Source organism: Protopterus annectens, chromosome 7.part0 (genome assembly GCF_019279795.1).
Source record: "Protopterus annectens isolate FY-2018-M chromosome 7.part0, PAN1.0, whole genome shotgun sequence".
NCBI classification, from domain to species: domain Eukaryota; kingdom Metazoa; phylum Chordata; order Ceratodontiformes; family Protopteridae; genus Protopterus; species Protopterus annectens.
The window spans coordinates 1,438,684,700-1,438,702,811 of record NC_056739.1 but is presented as its reverse complement, the minus strand read 5'-3'; positions in this window follow the sequence as shown (position 1 = coordinate 1,438,702,811).

Sequence of the window (18,112 nt, the reverse complement as noted above, 5' to 3'; positions counted from 1 at the left end):
TATCTTTCAGTCCTTTGTTTATGAATTTTTCTAGTAATGTTTATAGAAAAAAGACTTTTAGTAACAATTATGTCCATTTTTCTAGCTCCCATCCAGATTATATGAAATGTAACATTTTCAGGGAGCAAGTAATTAGATTGAGTTGTATTACAGGTGACGATGACGTCTTCCATAAAGAAGTTAATTTTCTAATGGATTTGTTCAGCCAAAGGGAGTATCTGAAGGCAAAATTAAAAGAGATAATAGACACAGTAATGTTTTTACAGAATTGATAGATATCCACCTATCCTCTCTGTAGGATTAAATCCTAAAGTTAAACACAATGAATTTGATAAGTGATGGTAAAAAATTTTTAGCTTTTCACATTCCCATGAGTGTAGAGGGGGAATATCTCAAAAATATTGTCAGAGATAATTGGAAGGTAATTTTAGGTAATAAGGACTTAGTGAGGTGCTGGGTATGGAATCTAAATGTATTTACAAAAGACGTCAAATCTAAAATTCTTATTAGAAAAGGGTAAAGAAAATTTTGGAATAAGAAGTACTCTACTTTTAGGTACATTTTCTTGCGGAGGATGTGGATTGTGTAGGTACATTTACCCTGAAAGTACATCCATGTTCAAACATTGTAAGCTTTTGTTTGAACCCTGACACAAATGTGATTGTCAAAGTATAGGTATTGTTTATTTGGCAATATGTGCGTCCTGTTATAATTTCTATGTAGGAAAGCCAACTAGGACCCTAAAAGACCGAATGGGAGAACATCTTAGAGCCATTAAAAACAAGGACCCAAATAATGCTCTAGAAAGACACAGTTCAAGTTGAGAATGTTTTCACAAGTTTTATTTTTGAGTTTTGCAATAGGTGGATACCAATACGTTTGCTGATTCAAGCAATAATTATCTGGAAATGCTAGAACCGAAATGGCAGGTCCTTCTTAAGGCTGATGTTATTCCAGGTTTGAAGGAAACCATTTCCATCAAAAGTTTATTGAAATACAAATAAATATAAGATATTATTTCTTATATTGATTGTCAAAATATGGTATTTTTATACTTGTTTAGTGATGGATTTATATATATATATATATATATATATATATATATATATATATATATATATATGTGTGTGTGTGTGTGTGTGTGTGTGTGTGTGTGTGTGTGTGTGTGTATATATATATATATATATATATATATATATATATATATATATATATATATATACATTTTTTCTTATTTAGAAGTTTTCATTTATTTTTCTTGGTTTTATGTTACTATTGCCTTAATTATTTGTCCAAAGTCTTAATTACAGTGTGATGTCATCAGTCTGTATTTAAATGTTCTGTTTTTTTTAATTGAAATGTTTCTGAATAAGTTCTGATAGTAAAGGAATGAAATCGTTAATCTGACTTCTGTTTTTCATGGACTACGCACACACAGTGGTGAATTTTTCTGGTTGAGACCATATGATCAAGTTGCCAAAAACCTGAAATAAAAAAAAGTCACTGCACCCACCCACACCCCTTGGAAATTATATATACCAATTCTGGGATCACACTGCAATGGAGAAAAGGGCAAATTCCCCTATGAAACTATTCTGTGTAGATTGTGGTACAGTGAGGATTGGGAAATTTACCCTTTACCCTACTGTAGTATGATCTCGGAGTTGGTATGTATAATTTGCAGGGGGTTGGGGCATAACCCCCCCCACACACACATGGTAGTTGCAGGGTGGCCTGCCCCTTGCAAAAACATGTTTCTTTTTTTTCTCTTTTTTTTTTTTCTAGTTTTCGGAAACTCGGTCATATGGCCTTGAACATACGAATTTCAAGTTTCTGAAAAGTAAGTGAAATAATATAAACCCATGTATATATACTTTTTTCCAACACACATGTATATTTTCAAGAAACCTCTAGTGATGGTAGACAAGACTGATATTCCTTGTCTACAATGAGAAAATGCAGGGTTTGAATGTTTTGTAGTGTTTTTACAGTATGCTGTGTAGAGTATCCCTAATGTCTAGTCTCCCTCCTTACATATTTTGTGCTACAAAACATGTTTTTTTAAATTTTCTTAAGTAAACCAAAAAGCACTGACAAAAGAAGGGTGTTTTTTTCTTGTCTTAATATTTTAAGGTACACTACATAGATTATCCCTGGTATTTATTGTTGTCTCTAACTCACATCTTTTTAATTGCTGTTAAGGCAGCAATATAAATAGATTACTCTCTGATGTCTAGCTTTCCCCTGGACCTTAAGTGTTGTTAATGCATAGGATAAAAGAGTTGTCCTGTGTCTGAACAATGCTCAAACATAGGATAAAAAAGTTATCCCTGAGGTCTAGTGTTCCTCTGGCCAACATCTTTTTTAAGTGCATTTAATGTAACTATGTAAAGAGATTTCTCCCTGGTGTTTAGTGTTCCCCCAAACCATAAGTCCCATCAAGGCAAGACATATAAGAGTTTTCCCATGTGTCTAGTCTTCCCTCGACCTACATATTGTTAAAGTGCCATTAAGATAACAATGTAATGAAAGGTTTTCCCAGGTGTCTAGTGTTTCCCTAACTCTAAGTGTCAAGACAGCATAATATTAAAGCATTATCCCTGATGTTGTGTGTTCTCTGCTTACCTACATTTTGTTTAAGTGATGTTAAGGCATGATATTACAGAGTTATTCCTGGTGGCCTACTGTCCTACCCAAAGTTGAAGGATTTGTTTGTTAGTCTACCCCACCTCCTCCACATATGCAGACATATGTTCCTGTGCATGCACACAGACACACACACGCACACACACACACACACACACACACACACACACACACACACACACACACACACACACACACACACACACACACACACACACACACACACACACACACACACACACACACACACACACACACACACACAAACATCTAAACCACCTCCTAACTCCCCACTGCCCACTACCCTCTGTGACTTCCCAGGTAGACACATACTCTGACATGAACTCACATATGCATTCACACACACACACACACACACACACACACACACACACACACACACACACACACACACACACACACACCTCAACCTCAACACTACCTGATCACTAAACTCCCCAAGACTTGCATCTGCTGTGAAATCAGTAAATACCTTTTTGACCATGCTCATTAACACAAGTTGCTAGGAGCAGCTGTGTCTATTTTCTAAATAACTCAACTGAGTATATGCCTTATCACAGGTTTTCAAGTAGAGAGCACATGGTTAACTAGCATACTGTTTTCTCTATGAATAACTCATTAGCATTTGCTATGGCTGTTGAGACAGATCACTGTGGTGCCACATGACTCCGTACTAAAGCATCATGGATGGCTGTCTCTGAATTTACTGGGAGTAGTGAACACCTCATGGTAAAATCTCTGAATTGGTCCCTATATCTTACCAAGAATAGTTCCATTAGAAAACAAGCACAAATACTTGAAACTTTAAGCACTGAGCTAAGAAGACAATTAGTAATACCAACACTAAATCAGAATATCATCTATTTTAGGACTTCAAGATAACATTAAGGGCTATTACAATTATACATGTCAAAATAATCTATAATTATAAAAAATATTAGTACTTTACATTAGACTGTTTAATAAAATAAAGGATAGTTTAAAGATGTGAACATCAGTTTTTCAGGTATTTGTAAGTACTATAAATGATGTTGTCCCGCCTCAAGAAGCATCAGGACAATTATGTTTATCAAGACATCAACCTTATAGCATATGTAAATTTAAAAAAGACACTAGAAAAGGAATTGATGGAACATCTGGTTTGCTTATTTGTCTTTTTAAGATGGAATATTCAAAATCCATTGTTATCTGAGTTATTTTAAAACATGTTTATTTATCATTTATATAGATATGCATAGAGTTTATGATAGTAATACTTAACTCATTCCCTCCGGTGCAGCACTTTTGAGTGTGTGCCTTTAACTCCCAGTAGGTGTGGCTTAAGCCGTTAAAAAATGAAGTTATCACCTTACAGTTCTAGAAAATACTCATTGAGAGAGGTCAAATATCAATACAGTTGTGTTTGCCATCACATATGCTTCAAGACAAAATATCCTGGTACCTTGTATGTAACATAGTTTTGGAATTATTAATGCAAATATGAACAATCAATATTTGACGCCTAGAGGAGCAGTAGGAATTAACTGCAGAAGACTCCTGGAGGAGCACTCTTGTTTTATTATTTATTTTTATTTTACATTTCTTGACCGAGCTAGTCTAACTGGATATATGTCCATTTTCAGTAGAGGCCCGGGGAGAAAAGCTTCAAGCATGTACAGTGACAAAGTTAACAATATATAAAAAGACATGAAAAATCACAATACAGAGGCAGCACTGGTCAAAAGAAAAACACTCAGCTGTAATGAGTGATGATACTCAGGTAGTGAAAAACCTATAGATTTAATAAGTGTGACAGCCAAATGCTTTAGTCGGCTGATATGTAATTCATTTCAGTTACTCATGGTCTGGAAGATATGGAAGTATTTCAATGTGGCTTTCCTGTTAAGCAATCAGGTTTATCAAATATTGATTTCTATGAATATGTAAGACTGGAGTAAAATAATTGTCTTTCTTATTCTGTTCACACTAACTTAGCAAAAGCACTTGATTACATATGACATGACCTTCTTTTAATAAAATGGAGTTATCTCTTTGTTAATCCATGCACAATGAATTGGGTTAATAAACAATTAATTAACAGAACATTTAGAACAGTAGTTAAAGGGCAATCCTCATCTTAAAAGTAGATTTATTAGGTGGCAAGTGATCTTGGTGGAGCCTATATAATTCAAATCTCTTTTTTAGACTGAAAACGAATGTTGCTGATTGCATAATTATTTCATGACTGTAAGTTGTGAGGTAATATTTTTATTCAGTAAAATATGTTTGAATATTAAAATGCACTCTCTTACTTTGAGAATTGTTCTAAATAGATAAGAACAAAACTGAGTAACACAGCAATTATGATTATTTTTCTGTGAATATTGCTAGGATTTTTACTTTAGAAAGTGGTACATAGAATGATAAAATACTAGAAAGCCCTTGAAAGTATGGCTCATGATAATCTTAGCTTCAATGTTAACGAGTCTCATGTGGTAAAATATTTTAAGAATTATTCATCTGTTGCTTAGAACTGTATCAACAAGGACTTGCAGTGTTCTATTTCTGTTACATAAGTGGTTATTTTTATATTATAATAATGCTTATTTAGCTAGCTAGCTATATATATATATATATATATATATATATATATATATATATATATATATATATATATATATATATATGGGTCCAGGACTAATGCTCAAGCAGCCGTTTCACCAAATGTGAAACGGCCGGGCATACTTATGCAAAAGTGCTTTTCACCGAAGAAGCACTTTCGCGTAAGTATGCCTGTTGCGGAGATTGCACTACACTGGGGATAAGAGAAAATTCCCTTTTCTCCACTGCAAAAACGTAAATGTAATTTTTTTTTTTTGAGCACACTTTAACGAAAGCGCTGTTGAATTTTCTTTCAACAGTCCTAGATCCATATATATTTTAACAAGAGGGAGGAGCATAGGGTGACATACAAGAGTGGAGGAAGATGCACACAGGTGGATTATATCTTATGTAGGAGGGCCAGTTTGAAAGAGAGTGGAGACTGTAAAGTGGTACCAGAGAAAGTGTAGTTAGGCAGCATAGGATGGTGGTTTGTAGGATGACGTTGGTGATCAAGAAGAGGAGGAGGAGTGTGAGGGCAGCACCATGGATCAAATGGTGGAAATTGAAAAAGGGTAATTGTGAGATGGAGTTCAGGAATGAGTTAAGACAGGCACTGGATGGCAGTGAAGAGTTACCACATAGTTGGGTAACTACAGCAGAGCTAGTAAGGGAGACAGCTAGAAAGGTGCTTGGTATCACATCGGGACAGAGGAAGGACGACAAGGAGACATGGTGGTGGAATGAGGAAGTACAGAAGAGTATACAGGCAAAAAGGTTGGCAAAGAAGAAGTGGGATTCTCAGAGAGTTGAAGAAAGTAGACAGGAGTATAAGGAGATGAGGTGCATGGCAAAGAGAGAGGTGGCAAAGGCTAAGGATAAGGCATATGAAGAGTTGTATGAAAGGTTGGACACTAAGGAGGGAGAAAAGGACCTGTACCAACTGGCTAGACAGAGGGACTGAGCTAGGAAAGATGTGCAGCAGGTAAAGGTGATAAAGGATAATGAGGGAAACATACTCACAAGCGAGGAGAGTGTATTGAGGAGATGGAAAGAGTACTTTGAGGGGTTGATGAATGAAGAGAATGAGAGGGAGAGAAGGTTGGATGATGTAGGGATAGTGAATCATGAAGTTCAATGGATTAGCAAGGAGGAAGTAAGGATAGCTATGAAGAGAATGAAGAATGGAAAGGCTGTTGGCCCAGATGACATACCTGTGGAAGCATGGAGGTGTTTAGGTGAAATGGCAGTGGAGCTTTTAACCAGATTGTTTAATGAAATCTTAGAAAGTGAGAGGATGCCTGAGGAATGGAGAAAAAGTGTTTTGGTACTGATTTTTAAGAATAAGGGTGATGTGCAGAGCTGTAGTAACTACAGAGGGATTAAATTGATCAGTCACAGCATGAAGTTATGGGAAAGAGTAGTGGAAGCTAGGTTAAGAAGGGACATGATGATTAGTGAACATCAGTATGGTTTCATGCCGGGAAAGAGCACTACAGATGCTACGTTTGCTCTTAGAGTGTTGATGGAAAAGTACAGAGAATGTCAGAAGGAGTTGCATTGTGTTTTTGTAGACTTTGAGAAAGCATATCACAGGGTGCCTAGAGATGAGTTGTGGTATTGTATGAAGAAGTCAGGAGTGTCAGAGAAGTATGTAAGACTGGTATAGGATTTGTACGAGGGTAGTGTGACAGCGGTGAGGTCTGCAGTGGGAGTGACGGATTTGTTTAAGGTGGAGGTGGGGTTACATCAAGGATCAGCTCTGAGCCCTTTCTTATTTGCATTGGTGATGGACAGGTTGACAGACGAGATCAGACAGGAGTCACCATGGACTATGATGCTTGCAGATGACATTGTGATCTGTAGTGAGAGTAGGGAACAGGTGGAGGACACCTTGGAGAGATGGAGATATGCTCTAGAGAGAAGAGGAATGAAGGTCAGCAGGACTAAGACAGAATATATGTTTGTGAATGAGAGGGAGGATAGAGGAATGGTGAGGATGCAAGGAGTAGAGGTGGCGAAGGTGGATGAGTTTAAATACTTGGGGTCAATAGTTCAGAGTAATGGTGAGTGTGGAAGAGAGGTGAAGAAGAGGTACAGGCAGGATGGAGTGGGTGGAGAAGAGTGTCAGGAGTGATTTGTGACAGACGAGTACCTGTAAGAGTGAAAGGGAAGGTCTACAAGAGGGTAGTGAGACCAGCTATGTTATATGGGTTGGAGACAGTGGCACTGACAAAAAGGCAGGAATTTGAGGTGGATGTGGCAGAGTTAAAGATGTTAAGATTTGCACTGGGTGTGACGAGGGTGGACAGGATTAGGAATAAGTATATTAGAGGATCAGCCCAGGTTGGAAGGTTTGGAGACAAAACCAGAGAGGCAATATTACGTTGGTTTGGACATGTGCTAAGAAGGGATGCTGAGTATATTGGGAAAAAGATGCTAAGGATGAAGCTACCAGGTAACAGGAAAAGAGGAAGGCCTAAGATAAGGTTTATGGATGTGGGGAGAGAGGACATGCAGGTGGTTGGTGTGACAGAGCAAGATGCAGAGGACAGGAAGAAATGGAAACAGATGATCTGCTGTGGACACCCCTAACGGGAACAGCCAAAAGAAGATGATGATGATATATATATATATATATATATATATATATATATATATATATATATATATATATATTTTTTTACCAACAGGATACATGAAGTCAGGAATGAGAACTATGAACAATGTTTTTGGAACCTTTATTTGTACTCCATTCAATATCATTTTTTGAGAGAAAGATTATATTACAGTTTCCAGGAAACAATGTTCCCGTTTTTGTGCAACTTTACTATTTTAATTTCTACGTTCCTTTGAGTGAGCCTAGAGAAAGAGATACTGCTACAGTTCTACCATTCCATTACGGTATGAAAAGGAGCTTGTCATTTCTCCACTCATTCTCCAAAATTCTTAAATTAATTAATTCCACGTATTAGGAGACTGAAGACCTTATTGGAGTTTACAAGGATCCTTAACAGTTTTTTGCCTATTAAGAAATGTAACAAAATGGTGTCAATGAAGATGCACATTATGAGTCATAAAAACAGCTGTAAAGCTTTAAAAAACATGAATGAATGGCCCTAACTTCCCCTCAATATATGTTCTTCAGTATATCAGTTTTAATAACTCACAATCCCTTGAGTGAAGAGGTACTTTCTTCCAGTTATAATGGACAGACCAATACATTTGATGTTCATATGGATGCACTTAAAAAAGTTGAAGATGGCTTCATTCTCTTCTAAAGCTTATGATGTGATCTGTTTGTACTTTTCTTTTAAATGATTGCTCTTATTCTTTGTGTGTGTGTGTGTGTGTGTGTGTGTGTGTGTGTGTGTGTGTGTGTGTGTGTGTGTGTATGTGTGTGTGTGTGTGTGTGTGTGTGTGTGTGTGTGTGTGTGTGTGTGTGTGTGTGTGTGTGTGTGTGTGTGCGCTTGTGTGTACTGGGAATTATTAAGCTCGTGGGGGAAATTTAATAAAGGCTACACATTTTTTTTTTGTGTAGGCATTGTGGCACACTGATTACATGAAAGTAAGCAGGTTTGCAATCCAGTAAACAGAGCTGGGCAGCGCACACCAACATGGAAGTATCGGTGGGATGCAAATCACATCATAAGCAGGTGAATTCCATGCAAATGAGTGAGTTGGAGTGATCCAGCAAGCAGATTGGCAGTCCTGCAGACCCCATGTTGGTGTCTGTAGTGTGCATGGAAAAATTCTGTGTACAGGATTTTAAACAGACAACAGTGAGCTGCAAAGGTGAAGTCTGACAGACAGAAATAATATAGCAGACACAGATATGTGCAAAATAATCCATGTGTCCAAAACCATTTGGGAAATACTTTAAAATAATTTTATTTTTTTTAATGATCTGTGTATGTTTGCACAGCATGCCACAGTGTGCAAGCATGTTGTTATGAAAAAAAATAAAATAAAAAGATTGTAAAAAACAAAATTATTAGTATGTGACAGTAATGCATTATAGGACCCTGCATGGAGTATCTACAATGGTGGAATGGTGCTGTTGCGAATGAGGCAGGGCCTGGAATCGTGTAGTTTCCAGGTGGTGTACACGGATCCCTATGTAAATGAGGTGGGGTTACTGAATAATACAAATGGGTATCCGTATCTGCAGATCCCATCCATATAGGCACAGAACCGTGTTGGTGTCCAGAGAAGAGGTAGCTGGCATCAAGAAAGGGGTGTGTCTGAGGACTTGTAATCTCATTTGAGCTTAGTGGCACCTGTTTGCTCGGCATGCAGCTCTGCTGTGCGGGGGAGTGTACACTGGCTGCCAAGCTTTGTTTACCTTCAGAGTGCATGTTTCAGTATGTTTGCATGGTGTGCTGCCTTGCTGAGTGTGACCTTTAATGGGGTTGTGTGCAGTGACTGCTGAGTATCATTCACCTTTGTGGTGTGTGCGCAGTGTGCTGCAGTGCTGAATGAGGAAGGCTGTCCAAAAAAAAAAAAAAAACAATTGGCTGAGAATGCCAATCGCATATTAATTACTGTGACCCCTGTTTCAATTAAACTATGGCCATTAACAGTCCATAATGATGAACTTGGTAGGTAGAATATATCATAGGTAGCCAATCACACAGGCTATACCTACAACAGAGCACTATAAAGGTTGAATACACACTGCAATCTGATTTCAGCCCCATACTCTGCACCAGTGAAGTACAGATTTGGGATTTTTAATTGATGGAATGCTAGGGGATGCAGCAGTTCTGCTGCATCTGTATGTGGTAGATGTTTTGGTCAATACTGATTCTGTTGCGGCTGACAATAGGTCTAGACTGAGAAGGAAAAGAGTGTTCAGGTTCAGAGTAACGTTCCAGGTGCTACATAGTTGGCAATTGTAGAATGCAACAGGGTGGACAGTGACATACTACAAGAACTCACTGAGCTCTGCCTCAACTCAGACCCAGAACCAACAGAGGGGAACCCATCCCACTGGAAATGAAGGTATGTGTAGCCCTTAGGATTCTAATTAAAGGTACTTTCCAGTGACCAACTGAAGACATAATGGGGGACTCGCAGGCATCTGCTTGAGGGTACTTCACCAGTTTCTGGATGTTATGCTACCACATGCCAGTGAGTACTTTTCTTTTCCCCACAGCCCTGAGTAGAGGGCCAGCCATATGTAACACTTCTGCCATGTAGCACACTACCCTGAGGTACTGAGTGCCATAGATTCCACTCATGTACATATCAAGGTACCACCTGATGAGGAGTGTAGAATCTACATCAACTGCAAGGGGTATCACTCCATCAACTGCCAGGCTGTGTGCAATGCCCAGGGCATTATCATAAATATGGGTGCTGGCAGCCCTGGAAGTTATCACAACTCTCACATCTGACATGTATCACAGCTGTACCAGATGTTTTCTAGGGGAGGACATCCTGCATGGCCATTTACTGGGGGATGCTCGCTATGCACTGGAAGAGTGGATGATGACACCCATCAGAAATGCGCACACACTGAAGGAAGAATGCCATAATGAGGCACACGCACAAACTAGGAACATCATGGAGTGTGTGTGTGGGCTGCTGAAGCCACGACACCGGTGCCTTGATATATCTGGTGGAGCCCTGCAGTGCTCTCCAGCCACATGTGCACAGATGTTAACAGTATGTGCCATGCTACACAATATGATCCCATGGAAACAGTTGCAGCAGGGGAAGGGATACACAGCACCCCCCCCCCAGTGCCTAGGTCCCCACAGCAACACTCACAGGGGGACTTGAAGGAGGAAACCCCTGAGGATGTCCCTGTAGAAAGATGTAGGGGTGCCCTGTATGCTCTGAGCTTGACCAAGAGACAATGCATAGCACATGCATTGACAACCTAGGGCCCCAGGGACTGACACCTTACTATGACTCACATACATATAGTAATAATGATGGCAGGCAACCCACACAACCTGTACCTAACCATGTATTGGCTGTGTACTGCTTGTATCAGACTGAATCAGCCCTGAACTACAGTTCTTTCAACTGCTGCATTCGCAAGGTAAGCCACTCATCTACACATAATGTTTAATGAGTATTATAATATGCTATTTTATGTTTGGACCTGCTGCATGTATACAAGGGAATATAGTGGGCTAATTGAAGAGATAGAAAATCCACATGGGACTACAGATACCCAGTCCAATAGTATGTGTTCCGTAATATTCACTATGCCTCCTGGTTGAAATATTCACTACAGCAGTCAAGGGAGGTGTTAAACAGTAGGGTTACATGGTATTTGCACTACTGTCTCTGCCAGCAGATCATGTGCTGTTCTTCCCCCACCCCCAACACACCATTGTTCCCATACAACTGCCACAACAGTAAGTCTGCAATGATATATCAGCAGACCATCCAATTCCAGGACTGTGACATAGAACCTGGCCACACGTTGTATGTCTCATGTAAGGCAGAGGTGACAATGTATGTCTGTATGCTGCTGATTGTGTGAGGAATGACATCTCTCTGTCTGTTGGCTAGTGTGTCTCACTGGGCTAGGGACTTTAGCATGGATGATTGTCTTAATGGTTTGAATCTGGCAGCATCCACATCTTTTGCATGTGAGGTACTCGTATGGAGGTATTTCCACAGACTGTCATACCTCTCAATCTGTTACTGCAAGACAGCTGGATAAAGTCAGAGAGAATGATGGGACAAAGGGTCGAAACTACAGGCAGACATTACACATGTTCTGATGAACCTAGAAGGTTACTAGTATAACAGCAGGTTGCAACAGAAAAGAATAGCTGTGGGATGTTAAGCCCATTACTTAAATGTGTCAGTAGTTAGTGCAATTCAGTGACTGCAGTATACAATATTATACCAGAACACCACAAATGTATGAGGAACAGACCAGACATATGGGGCAAAATGCTGGACAGTCTTCAAAAACATGTACAGTAAGTGGTATGCAGACTGTCACCCTGTGTTTGGTGTTACATTATGTACCTCAGGCACATATTAAGCAAAGCACACAGTCAGGAAATGGCTTGGACAATTACAGGGAAGTGCTGTACTGTGGAAACAGGTGCAGCAGCCAATGACTGCAGCACACATAATCCCGGACTGGAGAACAAGTAGCTGTGGCCTGGAGTCACCATGCATGTGCTGACAGTCCTGCTGGGCATGCTTCTACACTTAACTAACTTGAGCGCAAGTCTGTGGAAATATGTCTGTACATACAGATAGCTACATATACATATCTGTCTGCCCCAATCCCCCTCCCACATGATTAGTGTATCTATCAGTATGTATCACATATACATATGATACCGATGCATATATATATATATATATATATATATATATATATATATATATATATATATATAAAGTACAATGATGCATAGACTCCGACATATATTTAACTAACTCATTTACATAATGTACACACACAACAACAGTTCAAGTGACAGCCCTGTTTATATATATATATATATATATATATATATATATATATATATATATATATATATATATATATATATATATATATATATATATATATATATATATATATGTGTGTATGTCTGTGTGTGTGTGTGTGTGTGTGTGAGTGTGTGTATATATATATATGGTTCTAGCTCCAGAAGATAAAAGTGAAGAAGACCGACGAACCATATATATATATATATATGTGTATGTCTGTGTGTGTGTGTGTGTGTGGGGGGGGGGGGATGTAAGAATGTCCCCACATACCCTTGGAATGCTGAGGTTCTGCATACATCACAACAGTTGTCAAAAGGAACCAGATCAAGGCAGCAACAGTACAGAATCCACTCACCCACAGATCCCTGTGCCTCCAAAATGTCACCTTGTAGACAGACACAGGTGAGCAGGTGCTGTAATCTACAATGGTTCAACACATGCCTTGGGCAGGTGGAAGACGGACAGCAGTCCTCCTATGGGCACCCCTGTCAATCCACCTGTGTGGGGCCTCTCCAGCTCTCTGGCTATGGGCAGTGTCTACACTCATTGATGCCATATTTGCCACACTTTCTTGTTCAATGTGACCACCCTCTGACTGTCCAATATCTGTGGCCTCTGGGGAATGGGTAGGTGTATGCATATTGACTGTGTGTGGTGACATTTGGGTCAGAAGAGGGATGTTAACTTCTGGGAGAGATTCATCCCCCAACAACCCCATCTGTGCCTCACTATGGCCACCATCATCAAATTCCGATGAGATAATGACATCAGGTTGTGAGGGGGACAATCTCCAATCCCCCAGTCACCTGTGAAACCAAGACGAAAGCAATACATTACTACCTGCACTTTTAGGTAAGGTAATTCACACAGACTCATACAAATGAGGCTCCAGAACTGCATTTCCAGTCTCACATTTTCTCATCTCTGCTCCCATGTACAACTAACAACCTCACAGCAGCATGCACAGACAAGTCAATCTCTTTATAACATTCATTTCAGCCACATCCAGTTAAAGTTGTCAATACAATCTGCCTGTAAGGTATTTCATATGACACTATATGTGATAGAACTACACATAAAACCCAGTATACTTATCTTGAGAATTATATGCCAGTACTAGTGTCACTACCTCAGGTATTTACCATCTCCCTTTTGTGTTTGAACAAGCATCTTGTAGTAATTGCCTCATGTATATCAGACTGGTCGTTCAAATACACACCTGTGGTTACAAAGTCTATGAATCGTAGTTAAGTATTCCAGAATGGAACATACAAATATACTATTCTGGCTAAATACAACATGTGCACATAGGGCAATATGGCAGCCATTAACTTTCATAGGGCTTTATGATCAGTAAAAACAGTATCACACCTACCAGGTACAGGACCATGCACTTGGGTCACACATCATGGACAAGATGATCAATTTCAACAATTTGCTTAAGTATTGGTGTCATTCAAAGGGGATCCAATGCCTGTCAGCCTGGGATGACATGCTCGACAAGCCACGATGCTTTGCTAGGGACGGCTTGCACCTGTCACCCCTGGGCTTTCGGATATTGGCAAAGGCTCTTGCTACCCCCATAGTGCTTTTTTTAGGCAAGGCTCAAAAGACAAACCCACCTCCATAGGTATCACAAGGGATAAGAAACTAAGAGTAATGCTACTCAATGCCAGAATTCTAAACCTCAAGATGCATGCACTCAAAACTCTCCTTAGCATGGAGAACATCGATATCTGTGCAGTAACAGAAACCTGGCTCAAGGCTCCCAAGAGCACCCGAGCACTACCAGGTTATACCTCATACCATGCTTTTCGGCCCCATAACTTGGACTGAACCACAAAAGGAGGGGGGAGTATCAATACTCGTCAAAGATACCCACACCTCCAGGTTGGTGGCACAGCACAAAGCATCAGAGACTATCCATGTGCAACTAACAGTGGGTAAAACTGCCTTCCAGTTTATAGCCTGCTACAGACCACCGTCCCAAACCCAGGAACCCCACCCAGCCTTCCTGAGAACACTGGAAAATATGAAGGTCTCTCCAAACACCATTATATTGGGTGACTTCAACTACCCAAACATAGACTGGAAGCATTACTCTAGCTCTAACACCCTAGCCCAAAGGTTCCTAGAATTTATAAACTCAAATGCTATGGAACAACTTGTTACCACTCCCACAAGAGGGGAAAACATACTGGACCTGATCATCACCAACATGGGGACTCTATGCTCCAGACCAGAAGTGTATCCCTCACTGGTAAGATCAGACCATAAACTAATATCACTGGATATTCACATCCTGACCCCATTCCCTGCCCAGAAAACCACAGTGAAAAACTTCTCTAAAGCAAATTTCACACTCCTCAAAATCGAGGTGGAATCCTTCAAAGCCCCCGGGCCTGTGGAAAATACAGCCCAGACTACAGAATCCTTTATAAATGCATTCTATGAACACCTTCAGGAATGCATGGATCATGCAATCCCAAATAAAACCAAGACCCAATCCTCCAAAGGCAGACGTCCTGTCTGGTGGACCCCAGCCATAAACAAACTATACAATAGAAGGAGGAAGCTACTACATGATAGAGCAAAATCCCAAAAAGGGAAGGCATCTCTGATCAGTATTACCAAAAAACTACGGGCACTCATAAAATCGTCTAAGGCCAGCTTCAAGAGAAAAATTGCAGAGGACACTAAGGATAATCACAAGGCTTTCTTTAGTTATGTTAGGAACCTTGGTGGGAATTCCCAGACATGCTCAGAATTAGTCCAAAATGACAAAAAATACACCAAACCCATAGACATTGCCAACATCCTACCTGACAGGTTCAGTGCAAACTTCTCCCCCCCCTCCCCACCAAAAGGGCAAATATCTATCCCAGCAGAGTGCTTCCCCCCTGCCATCTCAGATGCTCAGGTAAGAGCCGCCCTCTCCAAAGCAAAAAACACAGCATCAATGGGACCAGACGGTGTCCCGGGCTGCATCCTACATGAACTCCAAGAAGAGCTAAACCCAAACATAAAACTACTGTTCAATCTCAGCCTTACTACAGGATATGTACCCAAAGAGTGGCGTACAGCAACAGTGGTTTCTCTCCACAAAGGTGGTGCCTCAACGGATCCTGTAAACTATCGCCCCATAAGCCTGACTAGTTTAATCTGCAAAGCTATTGAAAGGATCATCATGGACCTCATAAATAAAGATATTGGGGACCTACAGACACTGGATCCTACCCAGTTCGGCTTTGTCAAGGGCAGATCCTGCCTCTTAAACCTGGTCAATTTCTTTGAAACAGTCACCAAGGCCATTGACGAGGGGAAGGTGGTCCACACAGCCTACCTGGACCTCGCAAAAGCCTTCGATACAATACCCCACTCGGGCATTATAGATAAGCTCACCAGCTTAAATATAAACCCCTATGTCACTAGATGGGTTGCAAACTGTCTCAAGGACAGAACCCACATGGTTAGAATTGCTGGAGCCATGTCAGACTCCAAACCAGTTACAAGTGGCATCCCAAAAGGCTCAGTCCTGGGACCTCTCTTGTTCGGTATATATTTCTCGGAGGTACAGGCACACACGGAAGGACTGTGGCTGACCAAGTTCGCAGATGACTACAAACTGGGCACCATAATCGACTCTCCAGCTGACACAAGCATCCTCCAAAAGGGCCTCATAGAAACAGACAACTGGTGCCAGAGCCATGGCCTCAAGCTAAACGCCAAAACGTGTATAGTCATCCCCTTTGGCAAAAACAAAGTGCCCACAAATTACCACATAGGTGGTAATCCATTAAGTACAGAAGAAGTAATTAGGGACCTGGGGACCCAAGTTGATAGCGATCTCTCATTTGACAACCACGTGGCCAAAGTGGTTTGAAAAACATTTTATATACCTCACCTGATCATGAAGGGATTCACATCTAGATCAGGGGAGGTCATCGTGCCTCTTTACTCATCCCTCATCAGGCCCATAATTGAGTACAATGCCCCTTTTGGGATGTACGTTACCAGACACCTGCAGCAACTGGAAAGACCCCAAAAGTACCTCACCAAGAGGATCAAAGGGCTCAAACAGATGCCATATGCTGCCCGGTTAATGAAACTCCAGCTCTACTCAGTGGCATGCCGCCTGCTCAGAGGTGATCTGTGCCTGACGTACAAAGCCATGTCCAACCCGGAATTAATGGACATGCTGCACCTCAGAAAATCCAAATCCCATTGAGCTACGCGCTCGAGAGACTTGAACCTCAGCATTGAAATAAATAGGACATGCTGGAGGGACAGATTCATAACCCAGAGGCTCCCTTCACTCTGGAACAAAATCCCAGTCCAGGTTAGGCAGAGTCCCTCATTGACTCTCTTCAAGAGGAATCTTGATGAGTGGATGGGAGATCATAGGTTTACCCCGGGTATCACTTCTGTGTCACTGTTAGACAGAGGCACAGTATACTAACCTCGAAAAAGGGCATAACAAAATTAATTTAAAATGGGTGGCGAAAGCCAAACACACTCTGGCTAGGCTTATAAATGCCCTAGGGCAGATAGCCTAGTATGAACCTATGAACCTATGAAAAGATGAGGGAGAGGTATTGTCTGCACCACCAAATATTGTGGCACTACAAGGTAATATGTGCATGTATCCACATGTACAGTAGCTACTGTGATACTGGCTGTAATGCTGACATTCTGAGTATGTGTGCACAACTGAGCATAAACCCCAACACCCCCCCCCCCCAATGTTGATAGGCCTGACACCCATGTACAAGTATGTACAGCCTGCCACAATGACTAAGACAGTATTACACTGGAGAACAAATTATACTTACCTGGATGCTCATCTGCTGTGGACACTGTGGCACCCACCTCCACAATGTACGGTGTGATGGCTGCCTGGGAACTGTGTGTTCCTAGGTTCATCAGGAATTCCTCTGTGGGTGAGAGTGGTTGTTCTGTCCACCAGTGGCAAAACAAACCCTGCCAACAACAGCTGCCATTCATCTTGCAGCATTCAGCATGTCTATGGCCTGGTGTCGGTCTTGTCCTGTTGGCTAATCTGATTGACATCCTGCACAAGGTCGGCCACAATGCTGCCCACTGTTCCCCATTATGCCTCCCCCTAGGCAACAAGATCTGATGGTGCTGTCTCAGCCCATCCACTATTATGTCACTCTCCACATCTGAGAAGGGGGAATGTCTTCTGTGGTACATGTTTCCTGACAGACAACAGAAGGGGAACAGATTAGAGGACCAGATATGGGGACATCCACTATGTATATCTCTAGTGCACCCATAATGGCCTGCACTCTCCATTGCTCCCTCATATGTCATACCCCACAGTTTGAAAATACACTATCTATGTGGATACCACCAAGACAGTAGC